The following is a 25,440-nucleotide window of genomic DNA, read 5'->3' as shown; positions in this document are numbered from 1 at the left end:
AGGCATAGGCATAGGTAAGGTATAGGTATAGGTATAGGTATAGGTATAGGTATAGGTATAGGTATAGGTATAGGTATAGGTATAGGTATAGGTATAGGTATAGGTATAAGTATAGGCATAGGCATAGGTAAGGTATAGGTATAGGTATAGGTATAGGTAGTATATAATTACAGTTTGATATCAACACTGTCTACATTTCTAATGAAACAATATAGTTTATTTTGTTAATACTGTTCTCATTTTGGAGAAATTTCAAGCAAAAAACTATACAGAAAGAAGAAGAAGAAGAAGAAGAAGAAGAAGAAGAAGAAGAAGAAGAAGAAGAAGAAGGAGAAGGAGAAGGAGAAGGAGAAGGAGAAGGAGAAGGAGAAGGAGAAGGAGAAGGAGAAGGAGAAGGAGAAGGAGAAGGAGAAGGAGAAGGAGAAGGAGAAGAAGAAGAAGAAGAAGAAGAGAGAAGAAGACGAGAGAAGAAGAGAGAAGTAGAAGAAGAAGAAGAAGAAGAAGAAGAAGAAGAAGAAGAGAGAAGAGAGAAGAGCGAAGAAGAAGAGAGAAGAAGAAGATGAAGAAGAAGAAGAAGATGATGATGATGAGAAGAAGAAGAAGAAGAGAAGAAGAAGAAGAAGAAGAAGAAGAAGAAGAAGAAGAAGAGAAGAAAAAGAAAAAGAAAAAGAAAAAAGAAAAAAGAAAAAAGAAAAAAGACAAAGACAAAGACAAAGACAAAGACAAAGACAAAGACAAAGACAAAGACAAAGACAAAGACAAAGACAACGCCCAAAAGGAAATGTACAGCCTTAAGTGCTGTTTGACCCAGGAAAGGAATACAATGACTAGGTACACTAGGAGTGATCATATAGTTGAAAGTAACTCTCTCAAGTCTGCAATTCCTAGAATATAGTAGCCTGGTGTCTGTCCTAATGAAACTTGTAAATGGACGATCATGGCAGTCATAACGAAAGCTCTCTTCCATATTATGAACACGTTAATACTTGCAAATATAGGCTGTTTCAGTCCCTAAGATATGTCAGAGGTGTTAGTAGTCAACGCAGGGCTGTTCCCCTACAAACATAGACAGGCGATATTGATTGCCCTGATCTGTTCAGGGTTCTGTCCATTTTATTACAATAACCTGTTCAAACTATTTATTTTTTTCTTATCTCACACTATTTCTACTCTTATACCAAGGAACATTTATATTTTAATAAAACTCCAGTACTTCAAGCATTGCCATAATGACTTTATAATCTCAAGTTACTGTGAGATTGAAACAATGTCAACAAAAGAGAATCTACATGCAAGGAGTTAGGTAGGTGAGAAAATACCATGGAGTTTTAAGATGTCTCTTAAAAATACCTAGTTATGTTTGAAGATTTTTTTCCACTGTTTTTTCTTTTTTCTTTTTTTCTTTCTTTTTTTTCTTTTTATTAGGTATTTTCTTCATTTACATTTCCAATGCTATCCCAAATGTCCCCATGCCCCCACCCCCACTCCCCTACCCACCCACTCTCACTTCTTTGCCCTGGCGTTCCCCTGTACTGATGCATATAAAGTTTGCACGACCAATGGGCCTCTCTTTCCACTGATGGCAGACTAGGCCATCTTCTGATTCATATGCAGTTAGAGACACGAGCTCCGGGGGGGGTACTGGTTAGTTCATATTGTTTCACCCTTTAGCTCCTTGGGTACTTTCTCTAGCTCCTCCATTGGGGGCCCTGTTGTCCTGTAAGATCGAGAATCGACAAATGGGACCTCATAAAATTCCACTGTTCTTTTTTTTAAAGATTTATTTATTTAATTATCTATCTATTTATTTATTTATTTATTTATTTATTTATTTATTTATTTATTTATTTATTTATTATAAGTACACTGTAGCTGTCTTCAGACACTCCAGAAGAGGGCGTCAGATCTTGTTACAGATGGTTGTGAGCCACCATGTGGTTGCTGGGATTTGAACTCCGGACCTTCAGAAGAGCAGTCGGGTGCTCTTACCCACTGAGCCATCTCACCAGCCCCAATTCCACTGTTTTTTATATCATGTGCTGATCTCAGATATTTCCCCTCCCTCCCCTGTATTGTCAGATAGCCTTGTACTTGTCTTACATGGTTACTCTGGTTAAAGGTTCATTCCAGGTGTACATGAACACATATCATTATGTGCTGATGTGGAAAGCGTTATGAACAAGGACCAGCACCAACTGCCTTTGTTGGGAGCCAAACATCTTAGTGTAGCAGCCCCCCAAAATTTGGATGCTGGTGGTATTCAATGTCATCATAGGGTAGATGATGTATACTTTTTCTTAGTAGATGTATACTTGTAATGAACTAAAATCATTGGATTTCCGTATTTTCCTTTGAGGTGAAGCTATTCATGTAAATGTAATTGAGGTAGAATCTGCTTATACATTTAAATTTGATTTACATCCAAGGATCTTAAGTAACTGCTGTCAGAAAATAAGATAGAATATGTATATATATATGTGTGTGTGTGTGTGTGTGTGTTTGTGTGTGTATTTTACCTAATGTATTATCTACAATGTTGGAAACACAGGTGAGATTTAGGATTGAGTGGTGGAAGATTCAGTCCAAACTTGGCAGATTGCCATCAATGCTCTTTACCATGGATAAGGACCAGATCTTTTATGCATGTCACTTTGCTTTTAAAGTGATGCACTTAAATACAAATTCCCAAACTATGGTATTGCCATTGCCACATTCAATAAAAACACAGTATTAACAGACAAGTGAACTTGATGGCACATGTTGTTTCTTTGTACTTTAAGCTCTTTGTTTCCCCCAAAATTATTTCTTACTTAATTTCTTTTCTTTTAACCCAGAGAAGTTAGAACATTAAGATTATTACCTCCAAAATGATTATTTTGACCACTGCTCCCTCCATTCCCCCGTTGAGCAAAAGAAAGGTAAAGCCTCTCAAAGTTTTAAGAACAGTGAAAGACAGAATGAATGTAAATAATGCCATGGGGTATTGTACAATAACACCCAAACAAAAGTTCATTAAAATTACCAGCCTTTGTGGTCGCAAATATAAGTGCTCTTATAACCAGTCATAGCTTTACTAAAACAGTCACATATGAAAATAGGATATGTAATGGGTAATAGAAATACTTGCTTAATTAAAATGAGGTAAAATTTAAGCAATAGAAATTATGCAACGAAAAGAACACTATGTGTATTTGAGGTAATGATGAAACTGAAATGTGCTTTGTGAATATTTTGATGCAAACATTAGAATGACAGTTTCAGAAATTCGACATTTAAAGGCAATGTTTTATCAGACTTTATAGACCATAGACACATGTATCACAGAAATTATTCTAGGTTTTAATTCATGCAGATCCAATCAGTGGAGCATAAATAACCTCTGAGTTAGGTTTGCCAATCAAACATATCTCTTGGGAGGTTAATGTCTTTCTATCATGGTATTTTTCTTTCTCTCTTAGTGTTTTTTGGGGATATTTCCCTGGCTTTGATGTTGACTGCTGACATCAGATTGCCTGTCATTCTTGATTTAAACAATCAGATTGGAAAATCTTTTATCTTCTAAGAATGATTCTTTAAAGTAGTTGTTCTGATTATGTCAAGTAAAAACAATTCCTTAAAAATTTTGCATTTTAAAATTATTTTTGTTTAGTGGGCAAAATGAAGTTCTTTTAAAAACATTTCCAAATGTATAATCATTATATATTGTGCAGATTTACTCTTCCATTGCTACCTTGCGCTGTCTATCTTCTCTTAGCTGGTCCCTTAAGCCCTATGTATATATGCATATGGATGTGTATGCATACACACTGACATTCTTATTCTGTTTTCATTGTTAAAAATTTCAGTTCCAGGACAGCCAGGGCTACACAGAGAAACCCTGTCTCGAAAAACCAAAAAAAAAAAAAAAAAAAAAAAAAAAAATTCTACTGAATAATTACTTCAACTTGACTTCCTTTTTTGTGTGTTAGTCAGCTATAAACCTTATCTTAACTTTTAAATGGACAATAATAAGGCATATGTAGATAATATTTGTTATATATCATATATGATATAAAGTATGTATTATATAGAGGAAATTTATATTCTATTACAAAATTATATATTTATACATTATATAATATTAAATATATTCTATATAATGTATCTTTATAATATATTATATAATTATATATAACACACATATATGCACACACACATACATATATACATATACATATACACATATGTACAAGATTTTTATCTCAGTAAACATGAAGCAGAGTTAATGGCTTACCTAATACTATACATTTTCTCTGCACTTTACATTTTAATTAGTTATTCATGACTTGAGAGAATACTATTATCGAAAATCTATGATTATTACATTCTATCTATATCTAATTTGGAGATAATGCTCTATTTGAAATATACTGACCATATTTTAATGATATTTAACTTATTATCATTCAGTATATATTTTAGAATTGTCAAGCTCTTTTATAGAATCTAATTTGCTTCATGCTTTTTCTAAGCCATTTTTATACATTTGTTCTAAATGATAATACAGTATTCGAAACACAACTGTTTCAAACCTCATCGAAACATACAAAACATATATATATAATTAAGAAAAAATATATAATTGAGAATGTTGTTATGAATGTACTGTGTGTTCCTCAATGCAATTGTGTTAGTCTTATAATCTAAATTTCAGATTGGATTATTATTACTTAAATTTATACAAAAATGTTTAAATGGAAAGTGTATGTTTCTTTCATTATATTTTGATCATTGTACTTCGTAAAACATTTTGTTTTTTAAACATCGAAGTGGAGAGTACAAGTTATTCATAGTAATCTGATATACAAAAACAGAAACAGACACAAACACAGATAGTCAGACACACATGCATACACACATTTGCACACATACAAAACTACACATACTAATCTGTCACAGCTTTCTAAGTAGAAGACTGCCCTCACTGTCTTCCATTGAAATAAGTGAATGGCTAGGGTACTGGCAGCATGCATAGAATGCTACCCAGTCTTAGTAGCTCAAATAGTGTATTTGGGGTTTGGGGTAGAATGGAATTTATTTAGAGTCTGCTCACAGCTTAATCTGCCACCACCAGTGTCAGTGGCCTTGGCTTTCACTTCCAGCTTCTTTTGGTGAGCCTCAAAACTTTTTGCCCTCTTCTGAATAGTGAAGGTATAATTTGCCTTAATATTCAAAACTTTGACTCATTAGGGTTGCTGTTGATTCAGCTCTTTGAATGTTACATTTTAAAGAGAGAAAAGTAAGTGTGTGTCATCTGGGAGAGCTTCCATTGTTTGTCAGCCTTTTTACTCCCTTTCTTTGGTGTTTTGTTTTGCTTGTAAAGGCTGCCTGCTGCATTATCCCTGGCTTCCCTACTCTGCAAATTGCTTACTGAGAATTCTTTATTAGCAGTGGTAGGAGTCAAGGGGCTTTGGACTGAAATTCATTTTTTTTAAAGGACAAAATCAGGTTCTAATTGGGCACAGGACAACTTGGAAAAACATAGCGTGCACAGTGTAAAAATTTGGCAATCCATGCTCTGAATCACTAGTTTTATCCCACGTCCCTTCCCTCCCATCTCCCTAGACAATCTAGTAGCTGTGTGCTAAGTTGATTGAGAAGAAAGGCTAATAACAGAGTGAACTAGAAGTACTAATGAAAGCAAGGAAGTCATAGATCAGCATGGACATATGCAATAGTTCAGATTTAAAGTAAATGTCTACAACGTATAGATTCAATAATAAACTAACATTTGCCAAAGCTGTGTGGAACTATTCAATCCAAGTGCTCACTAGATGTTGTTGGGGGGATTATAATATTCAATAACTCAACATCTCTAAGCACAATTTCCCCTGTTCTTGCTTCTGTTATTCTTATTGCATGTTTGGCAGCTGAGAATTAGTTCGAGTCCATGGACAATAGTGAACTAGTGCTTCTGTAAGTTTATAAATCTGTGTATTAGTATGTATAGAGGTTTCTTTAGTTGTGATGACAACAATAAAAGAAAAGGGAAAACTGAACGCAAATATTGAGACTATGCTTCTTAAAATAAATACTGTGACCATGAAATTAAACGTTTACTTTGTAATGTTTCGATTAGTTAGGCTGTTTTAACTTGAAAATAGTATAGTGATTTAAATATTAAAATAGCAATTATTCTCTATAAGTAAATAGGTTTTATTGTCCACATGAATGTAATGTTTTAGACAAATAAAGCTTACATATTTATTTGTGCTATTCTAAGTTAAAGAAAAAATATATTCCACTACAAATTTTAGTACATGTGAATTTTAGGACATTTAGTACAAGTTGAATTTTATAACAAAAGTTTTATGTAATGAGTTATTCAGTTTACATTTAATGAAAGATGTCATAGTTCCATTGTGGGCATTACTTATTCTGCAAATTAATTTTCATTTTGTTTCAGAAAGATAATTCTCCTTATTTTATTTGTATCCAGATGTGTAGGAAATATATAGAATACTTTCAAAATGGTTGTGACTATTATAATATATATTGAAAATATTTACTTTGCATATATAAATCAAGAGTGACTAATATTTCTTTAGAAAGTATAATATTTGGGTAAGACTTTAGAGTAGAAGTAAAGGGCATTCTCAAAGCTTGTACCTAAGTCCTATTGGTCTATGTACTGGGTTGTTTTGTGTGTCAGCTTGACACAACTGGAGTTATCACACAGAAAGGAGCCTCCCTTGAGGAAATGCCTCCATGAGATCCAGCTGTAAGGCATTTTCTATTAGTGCTCAAGGGTGGAGGGCCCAGCCCATTGTGGGTGGTGCCATCCCTGAGCTGGTGGTCCTGGGTTCTATAAAAGAGCAAGCTGAGAATGCCAGGGGAAGCAAGCCAGTAAGCAGTATCCCTCCAAGGCCTCTGCATGTTAAAATAATATTACATGTGTAAAAGTAGAGAACATAGGTTATCTGCACATGCATAGTTTACTCCCTAATACATGTCCTTCAACTTAGGTTTCTTTTATTGTACTATTAAGGTCTAATTTTAGCATCTAGAAACATCAAGTTACATATTTAAAGTCATGATTTTGAACTTTATTTTTATGTGTATGGGATAATTTTTTGTCTTCTTGTATTTCTCTTTACCACGTATATCCACAGGCCAAAAATGACATAAAATCCCCTAGAATCCCGTATGTTTTCAGCCACCATGCAGTGCTGTGAACTGAATTTTAGTCAGCTGCAAGAGTAGCAAATATTTTTTACTGCTGAGTCATTTCTCCAGACCCCTAGTATCCTCAATATTTTTCAGTTTCCTATATCTGCTAGTAGAGAAAACAAAACAAAAAATGGCTATTGTATTCAAAAGATTAGAATAACAACATCTTTATAGCTTAGTTTTGATAATCTACAGTATACGTCCTAAAGGCAAATATTTTTTTGTCTGTACCAATTATGTGCTTCAATGTCTATAATTTATCTTGAATATTTTATCCCTCAAATTTTGTCGATAAAATAGTATAACTAGTTATTGTATGCTATTGTTTAGACAATTTCATTCTTTCCTTGTTTCTGATATTAAGGGCATGTTAATATCACAAAACCAAAGGGCAGGCAATGTCAATTAGAGCAATATCAGGATTCCTTCATTGGGTAGACATCAATTAAGGACCCAGAGCTGAACAATCTGCTCCTACCTGCATAGCTTGGATTGCTAGAATTAGATTCCAAGATGTGTTGTCTAACTGCAAGCTCTTTCCTCTAATGATCATTCTACATTTTTAAGGAGATGGCTTTTCTAACTATTGCCTCTCTAGCATACTAAATTTGTCTTTTAGAAAGGGGAGCCAAAGATTTGCTATTTAGTAACAATTTAATAACAGCTGACATGCTTTTGAAAGTCAAAGTCACACACCTATGTCTTTTTCATTAAATGCATCCTAAAACCTTGGTCTCTGACTGCCCCATTCGGAAGTTGTCAGTCTTGCCACACCGCAAAACACTGTTACTGTTCTACCATTTTGAAACATTTAATTGTCCACGGTGTCCACAGAAAGAAAAAACAGGGACATGTTCAGTTTTACTCAAGTGATTTAGAATCCTCTGAAAACTAAATATCAATTAAGACTTATCCCACTAAAATACTGTCCATTTTTTTTAAAATAAAATTCTGGGTTCTTCTGGATATTCTATAGTAAAATGAAGGTTCAAACTTCGACAGACTTTGGGGATAGGATTTGAATTGCACAGTATTCATACATTGGCAAGACAGAGAGGTTCTTAGTTGTCATTCCTGTTGCTATGATAAAATAGGCAAAAGTAACTTATAGGAAAATGGTTTATGTTAGTGCAGTCCAAGGTTACAGTCTACCATGGTATAAAAGCCAGAGCAATGTGAGCTTTAGGCAGCCTGTCTGAAGTTTAGAAGCACAGAGCAATGAAGGCTTATTGCTTAGGTCATTTTATCTTTTTTTATACAGTATATGATCTCATCCAAGAGATTGGTGCTCCCCACAGTGGGTTGGTCTTCATCCCTAAACTAATAAATTGGCTACCATTATAATGGTAAATATTTGGTTTAACAATTCCTAAACAAGCTTTGTCTGATACAGCCTGATCAACCCACATACAATATATTTCAGCCACCATTGAGATTTTTTCTAGTTATTATATCCATCAATCAAGTTTTCTTTTTTATAATTAGGTATTTTCTTCATTTACATTTCCAGTGCTATCCCAAAAGTCCCCCATACCCTCCCCTCCACTCCCCTACCTACCCACTCCCACTTCTTGGCCCTGGCATTCCCCTGTACTAAGGCATATAAAGTTTGCACGACCAATGGGCCTCTCTTTCTACTGATGGCCGACTAGGTCATCTTCTGATTCATATGCAGCTAGAGTCAAAAGCTCCGGGGGGTACTAGTTACCAGGAAAAAAAATAAGTGACCTGGACAATTTCAAAGACAGAGAGAAGCAGCAGTGTTTTGGGTTCATAATACTATTTTGACTTATTATTAAAGTATTAGATATCAAATAAATTACCTTTTGCATAGCAAGTACTCCATGAAGTTAGTGTGCCTTTTAAAATGCAGAAAGTAACCATGCACATAAATATTAGACATAAATATTATACAGCAACTGGGCAAAGGTTCTCCAACAGTTCAGGCAAGAGGTTCTACATCAAGTGACAGGAGGGGAGAGGCAGACATGATGGATTGAAAGAGGATAGGTAGGTAGACAATGTGGAATGGGGGCTGGAGGTTGGGCATGCTTCCAGTAAAAGGAAACAGAGTACTTAGGGCCAGGCTCTGAGAAAAGGATGGTTAATCCTGAAAAAGCTGTAGTATTTTGTTTTTAAACTTAGAGAGGCAGACAGGCCATGTCGGTGAGGTAAAACCTGAGCAGATATTTGGAAAGGAATGGAAGCTCTAAATCTCTTATATGAACCATGGTAAAGTCTATTTAACTCTGTTTTAAGAGATAGTTATTGTGGCTACAGTCATTTGAAGTGGAAGAAAGGTTCTTTGTTAGGCACAGTAAGTGTCAGTTTCTAGAAATAGATCCCCCCCCCACACACACACTACTGATATGCAAGAATAACATTGTTTTGTGTCCAGTGTTATGATAAAGTAAGGTTATGGGATACATGTCTGCTCCTTATCAATACTTTGAGATACAAGGGTGTAAAGTCTCCTTAAAACTAATGTTACATCATTTGCTTCCCTGGAAACTTTGTATATTCTTGTCCACAATATCTAGGGACGAAAAGGAATAAAAGCTTATTTTCTTTTGAAGGAGAATAGTGAGTGAAAGCGCAAACATGCTTTGTTTCAAAAGAAAGTGTAATTTTTAAACTTTTAAAATGATTTACATTAGTTCTTACCTTTACAAAAAACACAGAAAATCTTCACAATGGAATATTGGGTTCTGTTTCCTTTGATGTAGTAATGCATACACAGTATTGCAGCAATGATTAACTGGTGTGCCCCTGAGGTTTCTCCAGACAAAAAACGCCTTTCAGCAGATCCCTTATCTGCTATCAGGGGAGTGTTTACAGCAGCTAAAACTCTTAAGCGCCTTGTCTCTGAGACTGATGGGAATAATTAAGCCAGTGTTTGCTGGCCCTCTGCTCTTCTTCTTTGTGAGGTTAGAAGCTGAGAAAAAAGACTAGATACATTAGCTATGTTCAGCAATTTCATATAGATTTTATTGGTTGGCCATCCTCTAACCATCCATTTTGTTTGTGGAAATAATTATATGTGATATATATATATATATATATATATATATATATATGTGTGTGTGTGTGTGTGTGTGTGTGTATCACATATAATTTATATATATATATATATAATGATATGAAATTGTTAAACCTCTTTTTAATACTGTTAGATATTCTGCTGGTACTCATTTTTTATTTTAATTCTGCCTAAATTAAATTAAGTGATTCCATCTTTAGGATATAAAGTGGTAAGAAATGTATAGCCTCACTGACCAAAACATTACATTTCTAAATTAGGTTATACACTAGCCAGCCAATGACAAATGGTGATATAATCAGTACATGAGAATCTGCTGCCTGTGCAGACCTCTGCTTCTTGATATTTGATTGTCTCACTTCTTGGATCATTGACCTCCCATACAAGTGTATTTCCCATGGCCATAGTACTTGAGAATTTTAGTATCCTGTCTCACACATAGAAAACCAGTCTGATGTCTGGGACAGCAACCATTGTTTGCTATGTGACAAATTTTGAGCGTGAAGAATACAGATGCTTAAACCTTACAATGTTTGAGCATAGAAAGTTTAAAATGTGATCATGTGAATATTGTAGCTGCCTTGAGGTTTTAATGAATTTTCTATTGAAAAGAAAAAAAAAGCATTTAAAATCTACTTATATCTACATGTGGAAGAGTGGTGTTCTTTTTTAGAAACACAAATATAAATCATATTTTTTTACGCCAAGCAAATTTGTTTCAGAATGCTTAAAACGTCTATAGAAAGCCATTTATGAATTCTCTCCACAGCAACATTTGGCCTCGAAAATGTCCTTTTGACAAATAGAGAAGCAATGAGTACACCATGTTCAAAAGTAATCTAATGGAGACTCTGGATGAGGCCGGTTGCCATCAAATGAATCCATCACCATGAAATCCTTCATTGTTTGTCCATCATCTGAACTCTCACAGCTCAGAAAGGATACTCTGTCCCCCACTGGCTTACCTCCTATATTCTTGCAGTGTAATGTAGTAACCAAGTGACCATGGGGCTGAGCAATTTTAAGCCTCCCACACAGAGCTGGGCAGCACACTGTACCTTTGATAGAAAGAGACATTGCCACTCTGTTCAGTGGTCAGCTGCTGAGAGGAGGCAGGAAAAGTAAAATGTCAAATCCGTATGAAAACCTTAGTCTGCTTCACTCTGGGCAACAGACATGTCTATTAGAGGAAGGTGAGACATACAGGATGAAACTTCTCAAAGACTGAGTTTATTGTAAATTTCTGAGGTTAATTTTGTGTATTTTCTTTGGCTCCTCTATAATAACTCAATCTGTCCTAATGGCTTTGTATGGCTGCTTAGAGTCTGTTATTAAACTTGCACTTTCACAAAGTTTCTGCTTTAGAAGAACAGGGAGAAGACACAACATCCTCCTTTGCTTGACACACTGTTCTAATCAGTTTACTTTAATAGCTTGAGGCCATTATCAAGAGGAACATCATAATGTTTAATAAAGAGCTGATGATACTAGAGTTTTAAACAATCAAACAAACAGACAGACAGACAGACTATTCTTGAAGAACCCTAAGGATTCAGTTTCATCTAGACACTACACTGGTGATGCCCACGTGAATTCCCAGATTGTGGCAACACAGGCTCAAGACAGACAGGGTTCCATCAGTAAGAGGGGGAGTTGAACAATTGTTTCCACACCTAATCAAGAAACTATCTAGAATATTTGCAAAGGAAAACTTGGTTCTGTTCAGTGGCATCTCACTGGGTATATTAACTGGACATAAGCATAGGCCCAGTGCCCAGAAGACAACCAACGCAAATGGACTTAATAGTATTGTGGTAGATATTCTGTCTCAAATCACACTGTTTGGGAATTTCTTGTCTTATTAGTCTTTGGCTTGTGTATTTAATATTTCAAATTCTGTGGTATATATGTATTTATACATTTAAATGTCTTGATTTTTGTTTGATTTTTTTAAATAGAGAGAGAAAAAATATAATGAGTTTCACACATAAAAAATAAAGAGAGAGACAAAGGAAGGACTTTGAGTTGGTGAATGGGAAAATGTGGAAGACTTCGGAGGAGTTGGGGTCAGGAGGATGTATAAGATCAGATGCATTTTTTAACAAGGAATTTTCAAATGGAAAATAATCACTAGTCCTGTTTAAATATTTAACAAATATCTGTCCTGTTAAAACAAATTTTAAAAATATCAAAAACTATGGTAGGTATTTTTAGAAATATTTGATTTCTTCAGTACAAATGAAAGGTAAAGATACAGTATATTAAATATATTTCAGATGCATTTGATAAACATGTGTTAAAGCTCAAATGATTGTTTTTGGAAAGAACCACTAAATTCCTTTAAATGGAAAATATGACAATAGGCTGTACTTATGTTAGATTTATAACATTAGCATTCTACAACGTATCTTTAAATTGTTGTCTGTCTATCTATCTATCTATCTATCTATCTATCTATCTATCTATCTATCTATCTATCTATCTATCTATCTATTATCTATCTATCAATGCTAGTGGTCTCAAAAGCCAATTAGGACAGATCCCACACAGCAGGGTTTATAGCTGGTTATGAGCTGCCTGATGCTGACACTTGGAGTTGAACTTGTGTTATCTGGAAGAAAGGCAGCTTCTCATAATCATTAACCATCTCTTAAGCCTCTAATCACATTTTAATTAATAGTTTAATTCTAGGATCAAGTTGGTAAGATGGTAGAACTACTAATTTATTTTTATTTTATTATTACGGAGAAAACATGTCACCATGTTCTCCAAGGCATTTGCTGCAATGATATTTCAAATTGCCAAGTCATAAGTGGAAGTATTACTTTATTAAAGGACAGTGTATATGAGTTTCATGTCCATCATGAAACAGGAGTACAAAAATTTAAAAATAAAGATTTAAAAATAAAAATATATAGTACCATATACATAATATATATGTGTGTGTGAGTGTGCATGTGTGTGTGATAAAAAAAGGTTGCTAAAATAGATTAATTTATATTAGTGAGCCATTAAAATACAAAGTAATAATTTTATAAGTGACATTACATTTGTGAAAAACTGTAAATAGTTATATTTTTATTTTTTGTGAGATTGTAAAATATATTCCACTTCTCCCTCTGTACAAATAGATCTAGGGCAGACCCACTGACATATGATGGTATAAGTGAAAAGATGATGTATTCCTTATTGCATGAATATTTCCTGATCAGTTCATATGATGCTACTTGTATATATATGTTTTCAGGGCTGAGATTATTGTATTGAATATCCTATTGGTGCATTGGTGGGTTCCGACTATGTCTCCAGCTCTCTGCATCCCTCAGTTGCCTGTTATTTCTTTTGTAGGGATGAAACCTCTGTGTGCTTACAGCCTCGATGTCTCTTGCGGTGTCTTGTTCAGGTCATGGTAGGCACCTGTTTTAGCGAGGATTTATGTACTTTTTTCTTAATTTTAAAGGCAATGTTCTTGTACTGGGAGATAAAGAGCAGGTTTAAGACAAATGTGCAATCTTAATGACCTCAAGTTTATTACTTTTATCGTCATAGATTTACTAAGTATAACACTAAGTCTCATGAGGATGTTTTCATACAAACATGTAGCATATGCAGACAATGATCTTTTCAAGCATCCATTCTTTTCATTTATCCCACTCCAGTCAGTCTTCTTGATCCCCGTGGAAGACTTCCTTACATTTTTATATGTGCATATGTTATAGTTGTATATATATAAAATCTATCCACAAAAGAAAGAAAATATAGGACAACATATTCATCTTTCTGAACCCACTTTTTTTTTCTTTCTTTTTTAAGGTTTTTTCAATTTTTAAAATTTTATATTAGATATTTTCTTTATTTACATTTCAAATGTTATCCCCTTTCCTGGTTTCACCTCCAAAAATCCCCTATTCCTCCCCCCCCTGCTCCCCAACCCACCCACTCCTGCTTCTTGGCCCTGGCATTCTCCTATACTGGGGCATAGAATCTTCACAGGACCAAGGGCCTCTCCTCCTATTGACGACTGACTAGGCCATCCTCTGCTACATATGCAGCTAGAGCCATGAGTTCCACCATGTGTTTTCTTTGGTTGGTGGTTTTAGTCCCTGGGAGCTCTGGGGGGGTATTGATTAGTTCATATTGTTGTTCCTCCTATGGGGCTGCAAACCCCTTCAGCTCCCTGGGTACTTTCTCTAGCTCCTTCTTTGGGGACCCTGTGCTCTGTCCCATGGATGGCTGTGAACATCCACTTCTGTATTTGTCAGGCACTGGCAGAGCCTTTCAGGAGACAGCTATATCCGGCTCCTGTCAGCAAGCTCTTGTTGGCATCCACAATAATGTCTGTATAGTTGTGTGGAGTTTAGAACTGTGATGTGATTTCAAAGTACTGCTTGAAACAATCACAAGGAGTAGGATGGGTTGGCAGTGATGGGTGTTAAGAGATAGGGCTGGTTGGCAGAATTACCTTAAAAAGCAGGGTAAATTTGTTTTCTTGCCAACATGATTGCCTATACATGAGCTGAAAATGACAGTAACAATAGACATTCAAAAGTATATTGGGAAAACCCAGAAGGTATCATCTCTACACTGAGTAAACTATTGAATGTTGAGAATAGGAGAATAGTTTACTCCAAAACAGAGTATACCAATTGATTCCTGAATATCAAGTGGTCAGCTCTGAAAACACATGTATAAGTAACATTATACCAACATATATGCATATATATGAATTTGAAAGAGCGAGGAGCAGTATATATGAGGGTTTGGAGTGAGGAAAGAGAAAAGAGAGAGAGAGAGAGAGAGAGAGAGAGAGAGAGAGAGAGAGAGAGAGAGAGAGAGAGAGAGTTTTAAAATACCTTTTATAGAGAACTTAGGGAAAGTGAATTTGGAGCCCAGAATAGCCAGCATCCACTCTGCTCGCAAGTTTTACCATGGTGCTTTCTTATCTTCCTTCCTTAGATTGTTTTCAAGAGCTGCTAAGTTCAAGCTGGTCCAAGGGCCACTCAGCATTCAAACCTTTTCTTCTTCTAAGGAAATATATTTTATGATTTAGTGCAAAAAATTTTCCTACCCGATATACAGAACCTTTTCAAAAGCTTATTAATCACAATATGTATGGATGTGTCATTGAGAATTAAAGGAGCCATATAATTAGCTGTTAGCTTTCACAATTTTATCTAAGATATGGTAGTGCTGCCCATAAAATACAAGGATATATATATATATATATACATACATACATAAAAGCTGGAACTTGACAAAATAAATACAGAGGAGATAGTGTTTTTAGAAACGTATGTGCTATGAAAAATTTAAACTGAAAATAAAATAGAGAAGTCACTTTTATCTTAAAAGTGAAGATAAGTATAGTATGTAATAATCTTGACATGTGCAATGTCAATGATGGTGTCCCTATAATAATGTCCCCAAGGACAATGACTTGTGCTTTATTCAGTATAATAGCAATTTTAAGCCTAGCACAAATATTACTATCCTACAGATGTACAAGAGCTCTCTCCCTGAAAATATCAACAGCAAATCCCAGCATGTGTTTAAAATCCCAGCGCATGTTGGAAAAGCCACTTGTAAACATCAAGTAACTCATTCCTTTTTCAACTTTCCTATTCCTTTCTGCAGCTTCTCTTTCTGTATATGAAGTATTCCATTAAAGGGTCTGTATGCAGGATACTAGATAATGCAATAGTGGTTATCAAGGATGTCTGTTTGCCTTGTTTGTGCCTGTCAATTATTTTGGAAGGCAGACCTGATGTTTCTCTAAAACAAAACATTTGTCCCGAAGTTGCTGATGCACAGATGAGATACCCACAAATATGGAAAGTAACTTGAAATGACTGTTTTAGTATGTATATTTGACCCTGCCTGTGCATGGATTTTTTTGTTCAACCTTTGTCTTGCATATGCATGTATCTCTAAGAATACATAGAACCTCGTGATCTAAGACTAAGGCAGATCTTTTCAAATCTGAAAACTTCTATGTAATGCTCTTTAAAGGAAATTAATGCTGAGGACTTGGTTTCCTTTGTTTAAGACTTATTAATAACCTCAAATAGCTGCAGGATTCTCCCAGATTCTCACCTATCCAAAATACAACATATCCTGTCTTCAGTCTTGTTGCTTCTTTTTATCATTTGCTTGTGTGAAACTACTCAGGGAACTTTAAACATAATGCATGCAATAATCATATTCTTCTGATTAATCACCTACATGTGAATGGAGAATAATTACAGAGTTCTAAGTAGGAATCTAAAGAAATAAAAAGCCATCCTTAGTAATGAACTAGGAGGGTTCTACAATGCTTTGTGTATTCTGAAATGGAAGCAAGCTTAACACAGTGAGGTTTTCAACCATAGACAGGTCAACACAGAACATGTTCTCTTAACACACTGTGTTAAGCTTGCTTCTACTTCAGAATACACATACCATTGCAGAGTTCCCCTGTGTCCTTCTCTAGTCTTTAGATTCAATATCTACTTTTGCGATACTTCATGTTACATACGCAGAAGGATGAAAGGTGAATTACTTCCTAATTGAATTGTCTCAGGATGTACAATGGTTATTTTCATTAGTCAAAGTAACGTATTTTTAGCTTAATGGCCACCACTTACTCAACTTATCCCAGTGGGCTAAAAACCTGTTTGTTTCACACTTTAAATCTACAATGAGATGATTCATAGCCCCCATTGCTCTTTTTATAACAGCACACTGAATAATTTATTATAGATTCTCTTATTTGTAATTTTTTATATGGTTTAGTGAGCACTTTCAGAAGTATGGTACACATTATTAGGAAAGAAAAATTTATAGGATATGCTAGAAACTTACTTAGACAAATACTAAGTGTTTGTACAGAAATAATCCTTCAAATTTATGAAACTTTCTTATTACATTTCCATGATTGTCATGTTTGTTAAAAGGACATGAATTCAATGTCTAATAATTTGAAGCCTGCTAAATAATTTTGACCAGCTCCTGCCTATGGTATTAGAAGAACAACAGTACTTTGGGGTTGTCAGAACATTTCTAGCATAAGAGTAAGTGACATAACCTGATCAGCTATCTCATTCACCCAGGTGTGAGATATTTGATTAATTTTTTATTAATCATTTTATTCATTTACATTTCAAATTGTATCTCCCTTCCTGGTTACGCCTCCATAATGTTCACCCATCCTATCACCCCTCTCCTCCCTCTCCTTTGTCTCTATTAGGGTACTCCTCCACCCACTCACCCACTCCTGCTTCACCCCTCTAGCATCTCCCTATGGTCCCATTGATGGCAGACAATGTCATCCTCTGCTACATACATATTTATAGTCATGGCTCCTTCCATGTATACTGTTTTGTTGTTTTTTTTAGTCCCTGGGAGCTCTAGAGTTAGTTGATATTGTTCTTCTTATAGGGTTGCAATCCCCTTCAGTTCTTTCAGTCCTTCCCTAGCTCTTCCACTGGGTCCCCAGGCTCAGTCCACTGGTTAAGTGTGAGTATCCGCCTCTGTATTGGTCAAGTGCTGGTAGAACATCTCAGGGAACAGCCATACCAGGCTCCTGTGGGCAAGTGCTTCTTGGCATCAGCAATAGTGTCTGGGTTTGGTGTCTGCAGAAGGAATGGATCTTTAGGTGGGAGGTCTGTAGATGGCCTTTTCTTCAGTCTCTGTTCCACTTTTTTTGTCCCTGTCTTTCCCTTGGATGAAACATTTCTGGGTTTAAAATTTTGAGATGCATAGGTGGCCCCATCCCTCAACTGAGGGCTGTGCCTATTTATTGGATATGGTATCTACACTTTCTAGCTCCCCTTTGTTGGGTATTTCAGCTAAAGGCATCCCCACTGGATCCTGGGAGACTGTCCTTTCCATGGAGTCTGGGTCTTTCTATTGGCTACCCTCAGTTCTCTATCACCCACTCCTACATGATTCTACTCGATTTCTGTACTTCTGTCCCTTCCAATTCATGATCCTGCTTTCCTCTTTTTCCTTCCCCTCCTCTCTTCCTCACTCTGCCTCAAGAATTCCCAACATGATAGTAGCTTGGCTTGATAAAAGCTTTCAAATAAATTGTAAGGATTTGCTATGACAGTGTTAGTTTTTCCTCTATTCTGTTGGTCAAGATTTTTTTTTCTTGATCTCTCTTCCTAGATCTTGTAACACAGTGCCATTGTTTGAGAAATTCTTTCTTTATTTGAAAGGATGCTGAGATAATACATTTCTGTGTGGGTTGTTTGTTAATGTATGAACTGAGCTACATAATTGCCTCAGTTGGTATAATGCACAGCAGCCAAGATGCTCCTGTGTGTTCTGATTTTGTGTATGACTATTGGAACCAATGCAAAATGAAATAGAACATGAGGCTTTCCTTGAAACCACCATTATGGATATTAAATATTTAGCTAGCATGACTGTGAAACTAAAATTTCAAATTTGATAATTTTAATTAATACACATTTAAATAACTATGCAGCTTATGGTTTAATATTAACTCAATTTAAATATATGCAGCAAATAATGAAAGCTGTGCTTCATTTTATGTAAAATTCAATTAATGTCAGCAGGCTATGCAAACACAGTATTTGAAGCAACTGAGAAATTGATACTGTGTTCACTCAATCCCACTGTCTCAGATTGTATACTTATAACTGCTGCCATAACAAAGCAGTAATGGCTGTAATGCTTAAACAATAGGAATTTATTTATATGTAAAATGTATAGTGTTATTTATTGTTCATTGTATATGTGTGTGAGAGAGGGGGCAATCAAATATATTCAAGATGTGTGTTTCTGTATGTGAGTGTGAGTGTGTGTGTGTGTACGCATGTATATGTGATATGTGGAGAGAGAGAGAAAGAGAGGGAGGAGAGGAAGAGGGAGGGGGAGGAGAGGAAGATGGAGGGGGAGAGGGAGAGGGAGAGGGAAAGGGAGAGGGAGAGGGAGAGGGAGAGAGAGAGAGAGAGGGGGAGAGAGAGAGAGAGAGAGAGAGAGAGATCCCATGAATGCCATGCCATGGCATATACATGGAGGTTTGACTTCAATTTCAGGAAATGGATATCTCCACCATAGATCCTGACATTGAACTTACATCAGCATGGTTTGTCTTTTACTGCTGAACCATCTCATCAACCTAGGTAAAAAGATATTCATCAAAATTCTTGAATCTTCAAGCCTAATGTCAAGGTGTGGACAGATTTGATTCTGTCTGAGGCTTTTCACCATTTGTCAGTATCTACCTTTCCCTCATCTTTTCAATATGCTTTCGTTTGTGACTGAGAAGCCATTTGTAAAGATACCATTATGTTAAGTCTCACGCTTATCTGATATTTGTTTTTATCACGGCATCTCCAAATATAGTTCCATCATAAAGTACTCGAGTGGGATACAGTCCATCCTGTCACACCAATAAGACATGATGCTTCTGGAGACGCTGCTCCTCTGCCCCTGGGTCAGTGTATGGTATTGCCTTCAGATTTCTGTATCCAAAACTTTTCTACTTGTGACTTAGTTGCTCTTTACTTCAATGGGTCATGTCTATGGATCCTCAGTAATTGTTTTGCATTTGGATTGTTCATTCCATTCATGGTTGGTCTACCATACCTTATTGCAGTGTGCATTATCTTGAAAAAAATCTATATATTTTGAGGATAGTCTACAATTAGTAAAATCACATGTAGTTGGATTTTCTGGTTATAGAACCTACATACCAAGTTAGAAATGTTTGATATCCTTTCAGTATTTTCATAGTTTAGAAAAATATTGCTGTTATGAAGAAATATGTTTAATGTATGTTGCCTCACCATCTTTGAAAGACATACCATTTTCTTTAAGTGTTTTAAAATATATTGACGCATAGTTTTCAAAAGAATCTATACCCCATTTCTTTCCCAATGTAGGCTACAAAAAGCAAAGTTTTAGGCATTTTTCTTAGAATACATATCCTCCAGTATTTTTTTTCTTTAATAAATATTAAGAAATTCCACTGTATTCATTTGGGCAAGAATACTTCTGACAAAAGTCTTATCTCAAATTCTTAAAACAACTAAGATTTTGATGGTAGGAAAATTCATTTCAGTGTTAAATGCTACCACACAGGGAATCTAATACAAAAGATTAACTCAAAATTGAGAGCATATTAGAAGTATTAATCTGCTTTGATTAAATTTCTGCACCTTTAGTGAAAGGTCTAACATTAATGACTTTGGAGTCAATTGTGTTTATAAGCTCTACCTCCTTCCAAGAGGGAAGGAAGAGGTTAATTTTGAGCAGATTCACAACTGAGACATTCTCCTTTAAAACTTCCACCAAAGAAAAGGAAATTCATTTACCTGTCTTTTATTTTTCATCTTTTAATTAGTTTTTCTTGAAAGAGATCTATTTGATAAGCAGCATTGGTTGATTTTCAAAGCTATTCCCTTCTATCTGCTTTCACATCATTTTCCTCCCCCTTCTTCTTGCTAGCAGTGCCTTGATTTGACTGGAAGAGTTTCTTCAGCACTCTTTCTTCTTTATGACCTCAAAGGACGTAGCCACTCCTAACCAAGGAGACACAAGTGGAACTTTGTGGGAACTTTTAGGACATCGTTTAGAATATTGCTGGTAGCCTGTGCTTTGCTGTCTTCTTTCTTGTTAGAAACGTAGATATCTATAGGAGCCATCCCATATCCAGGAATCGGAAAACACAAGGTCAAAAGACACATCTCTGAGGAGGAATGCCCTGTTGGTGTGACAATATTTGTCTAACCAGCATTGGCAGTTCTAGCTGAGATCTGCTTCCTATGACTGAAAAATTAACCTCTGTTCAAATCTCTGTTGGCTTTTTATTACTTGGCCACAAATGTATTTATAAAATTTATATGTACTCTAGGGCAGGCTTTGCAGAAATGATCATTATTGGCAATGTCCAATGTGGAATAACTATTCATATTGAGGTTATAAAACACATGGCATTTATGATTCTGTGTATGATTAAGAAACAGGATTCTTCATTTTATAGCGTTCTAATTAATTTAAATGTGAAGTTAAACAGCATCTTTGGCTGGTGTCTTATGAATCTTGCAGGTATAAATCTTATAGGAAATAATTAATAAATCTTATAACAGTTTTATTAATGTCACATTCTCATGCACATCCCATTTTTAAACTTGTCTGACTGGTCTTAAAATTACAAGTTATAATTTTCCTGTCCTAGCCTTTTCTCTTACTTCAATTAATATACCCTGAAACCAAAAAAAAAAATAAGGAAAGAGTGGTTTATTTTAGTTTATTGTTCATAGGATAGTCGATCACAGTGGGAAAATCAAGGTACTTGAAGTAGCTGGTCACATTGCACCCACAGCTATAAAGAAAAAGGTGAATACTAGTGCTTTGTGTAGTGCAAGATCCTCCTGACCCTAAGGAATGATGAGCATGCCTGGTGTGAGCATGTCTTCACACTTCATCTTCATGCCCAGAGGACCGTCTCCCAAGAAGTTCTAGCCTCTTTCAAGTTGATAGTTATTACTGACATCAGAATCCTCTTCTAAAGTATTCCTGACTGACATCTCATTTATGGGAAGTATACAACCCCATGTAGGGATATATCATTCAGATTTGAATTAGAGGGTTTTTCTTGTTGTTTTTGATGATGTTGTGTTGTTGTTGTTGTTGTTATACTTTATGGACACTCATTAAATTTTCGGTTTCAGTTTATTTCCTTGCCTAAGTTTTGGGTAACCATCATGAATTCTTCATTGAGATTAATTAACGTTATGAGGCTAAGATTTTATCCATCTTTGGAGTATAGTGTGATGGAACTGTCAGACTGCTTATGGTGCAATGTCTAGTGGGATCCATTGCTCTAGGCTTGGAAACCAATTCAGGCAAACCCACACACCAACATTAAGTTTACTTTGTGCTATTTTCACACTTTAATTTTAAAATCTATTTATACACACTCTGCAACAGATGTTTCTTGTTTTTCAGGATGGGAGGGTGCGAATAATTTATTTGAAAATAAGAATTTATCTTCTTAATCAGTATTTCTTATGATGTATTAGGTGTAAGCATTAACTGCAATTGAACTTGGATGTTATTTCACATGCACACAAAAGTCTTCTGTAAGTACATTTGGGGCTAATATCGTTCTCATCTTTCTGAGATGCCTTTGTGGAACAGTAGTGAGATATGTGGTCATTCATCCCAATGGTGCTTTAGCAGACTTCCAGGCTGACCTTAGTCTCAACAGTGCTCTAGGATATTCTCAGGTTGTCCATTCAGGAGCCTTTCCTGGATCAGTGATCTTTGAAGCATGCTTCTGACTCTCAGGAAGATAGTCTTTTGAGTTGAAATTTCCTTTTTTTCAAAAATGTTCCCTTCTCTTTGTGAGATTTCAAAATATTTCTCAGCACTGTAGATCGTCACTAACCAGTTTATAAGGAGAGAGAAAGAGGTGTCTCGCCAAAAATTTGAAAGTTACAAATTCATAGTAGAGACTCAATGTCACTATGCCAAATGCACTGGGCTTCTTAAATGTACTTATAGCTTCACTTTCAGGGGCTGCAAGTCTCAGCAGTCAGAAGCAGGAATTCTCTTACAACAGACTTGAGTCTGGCTCATGGCACCCATGTTGGAGTGACTCACAATTATCTTTAACTCCAAGTACATGAGAATCTGAGGCTTCCGGCTTCCATAGGCACCTGCAGTAGCTTCACAAAACCTCCACACCCACAGACTATTAGTTAAAAATACTAAAAATAAATCTATAGAAATATATTATGAAGTAATGTTGCTTTTTAAACTCTCTTCCACAAATATACATCTGTGTCACAAATAAAAAATAGTCTCAAAATGCTTCAATTGATGTTATTTTCTTCCTCTCCTGAGCAATAGTTTTTCAAAGCTTAAAAGAAAATAGGCTTAAAATCAAGGTTTGTAATCACGTGAAGATACACTGCTTTCACCTGTGAACACTCTAGGATCCATTATTTAACCATTATTTCCTCAGAGCCTTTTATGTGAAGTAATGGTTGGCAGAGTGTTAAACAATTATTCCCAATTATAAAATTGGATTAATCTGAAAATATGTAGTGAAGTTGTAAACATTTACCAAAAATGAGGCCTGGTAAAATGATGAGTGTCTTGGAAGACATGGGCCCTTCTTAAATAATTATAATCCATTGTGTAGCTCATAATTTATGTGTTTTGGAAAATATTTTTTACAAAATGAAATGCTAAGGGCTCTCCGCATGTTTCTCCCTTTGGGGCTGCCTATCACCTACACATCAGACTCTTGGAAGGCTTGCCAAAGCATTTTCTCCAACACTGTCACGTAGAGTGTGAGCACTCATGCTTATCAGCTAAGCCTCCTTTTAGATAGAACCCTGCCAGACATGGCCTGCCCTGCCAGCACCAAAGCCATGCTAATTTGTATAAGAGATAACTCCTGATTTGATTTTCACTGACAGTGAACACACAAATGAAGTGGCTGGGAAAATATTATCTTTAATGAAAAAGTTATTCCTAAATCTAATAATTATTTGGGGGTATGTAAATATTTTCTTTCCTTTTGCCCCTGGATTTTTCCCCTTTTTTCTTTTCTTTTCTTTTCTTTTCTTTTCTTTTCTTTTCTTTTCTTTTCTTTTCTTTTCTTTTCTTTTCTTTTCTTTTCTTTTCTTTTCTTTTCTTTTCTTTTCTTTTCTTTTCTTTTCTTTTCTTTCTTTCTTTCTTTCTTTCTTTCTTTCTTTCTTTCTTTCTTTTTATTGTTAATTGCTTTTAAAGTACCTTGGACCTTGGATTATAAATGATATGTTTCTTCCTTGACATAAAATCACCAGATCTATCTAGTCTACTAGGTATTTTGTGCATCAGTTACGATTCAGTGCGAATACTCTCTAACAGGAATACATACACTGCTATAGAAAAGACACTGATAAATCATGATGTGACCATTTACTTTACGTGAGGATTTGTGTGTGTGTGTGTGTGTGTGTGTGTGTGTGTGTGTGTTAGTTTGGGGATTTTTAAGGAAGACTATGGAAAATCCTACTTAGATATAATTTTTTAGTGTTCCTTCTGAATGAGTAGAATTTAAAGTTTACTCATTTTGGACCAGAGTAAACACACACACACACACTCACCCTTACAAATAAGAACATATTTTTACATTTTACCTATTTGCACTGCAAATACCAGTGCTTGGATTTTTGACAGCTGGTCATTAAGGAAATACAAAACAGATAGCAGACAATTAGGAAAATGTTCTGCTGGTGTAGAACATGAACACTGATATGCACCTGGCAAAAATAGTGCCCTGGAACTCTTGGCTGGGAGCCGATCTTATCTGCAATAACAAAGAACCAGTTATCTCTATCTGGGAGTGTTTCTAAAATGGAAGTTGGAATGTCTAGACAAATACTACTACAGAAAATCTGATGATCACAGGCATATGTTGACACTTTAGTTCAGGGAAATTTAAAGATGCAAATGCTTTAATTTTTAAATAAGGAAGTAGTAAGATATGGTGTGTGTGTGTGTGATTATGAGAGAGAGGGGGGAGATAGATAGATAGATAGAGAGAGAGAAAGAGAGAGAGAGAGAGAGAGAGAGAGAGAGAGAGAGAGAGAGAGACTACATATCATGCTACTTCAGTCTTTTCCAGCAATTTTTACTTGTAGTACTTTGGATTTATGCCTCTATTACGTTACAAACAAACATGCTTTAGTATCCATTTGCCAGATTTAAAAAAAGTAGATAAAATAATTATGTAGGATTTGCATTTTAAAATTACATATGATATTCTTTTTTTTGTTTGATTTTTTGAGACAGGGTTTCTCTGTATAACCCTGGCTGTCCTAGAACTCACTTTGTAGACCAGGCTGGCCTCAAACTCAGAAATCCACCTGCCTCTGCCTCCCAAGTGCTGGGATTAAAGGTGTGTGCTACCACTGCCCAGCTTACATATGATATTGTAAGTGAAGCTTTTTAAATTAAGCTTCATTAATAAAAACCTTTGCCTAATTTATCTTTTAAAACTTTTACTTGGGATTTATATGTATTTTGTCAGCATGTTTGTATGTGCATTGGGTGGATGCCTCATGCCCTGGAAGAAGAGGTTGTAGATTTTCTCAGAACTAGAGTTATAGATGGTTACAGGCAACTGTGTGATCAAAATAAACTACTTGTCCCATTCTTAGAAGCTTTTTTATGTGAAGGAT

General features: G+C 35.5%; 1 protein-coding gene and 1 long non-coding RNA gene across 6 annotated transcripts in view; both read left to right on the top strand.

Annotated features, from left to right (window-relative positions):
• Erbb4 (erb-b2 receptor tyrosine kinase 4) overlaps positions 1-25,440 on the top strand; it is a 1,076,693-nt gene that overhangs the window by 141,626 nt on the left and 909,627 nt on the right. The window lies entirely within an intron of this gene.
• Positions 10,312-24,972, top strand: Gm51744. The gene is made up of 2 exons (XR_003948681.1): positions 10,312-16,377; positions 16,661-24,972. It is a non-coding gene; the product is annotated as a predicted gene, 51744 (long non-coding RNA).

This window comes from Mus musculus, chromosome 1, assembly GCF_000001635.26.
Source record: "Mus musculus strain C57BL/6J chromosome 1, GRCm38.p6 C57BL/6J".
Classification (NCBI taxonomy): Eukaryota; Metazoa; Chordata; class Mammalia; order Rodentia; family Muridae; genus Mus; species Mus musculus.
Note: the sequence above shows the minus strand (reverse complement) of the source record. Positions and strands in the feature narration are given on the sequence as shown.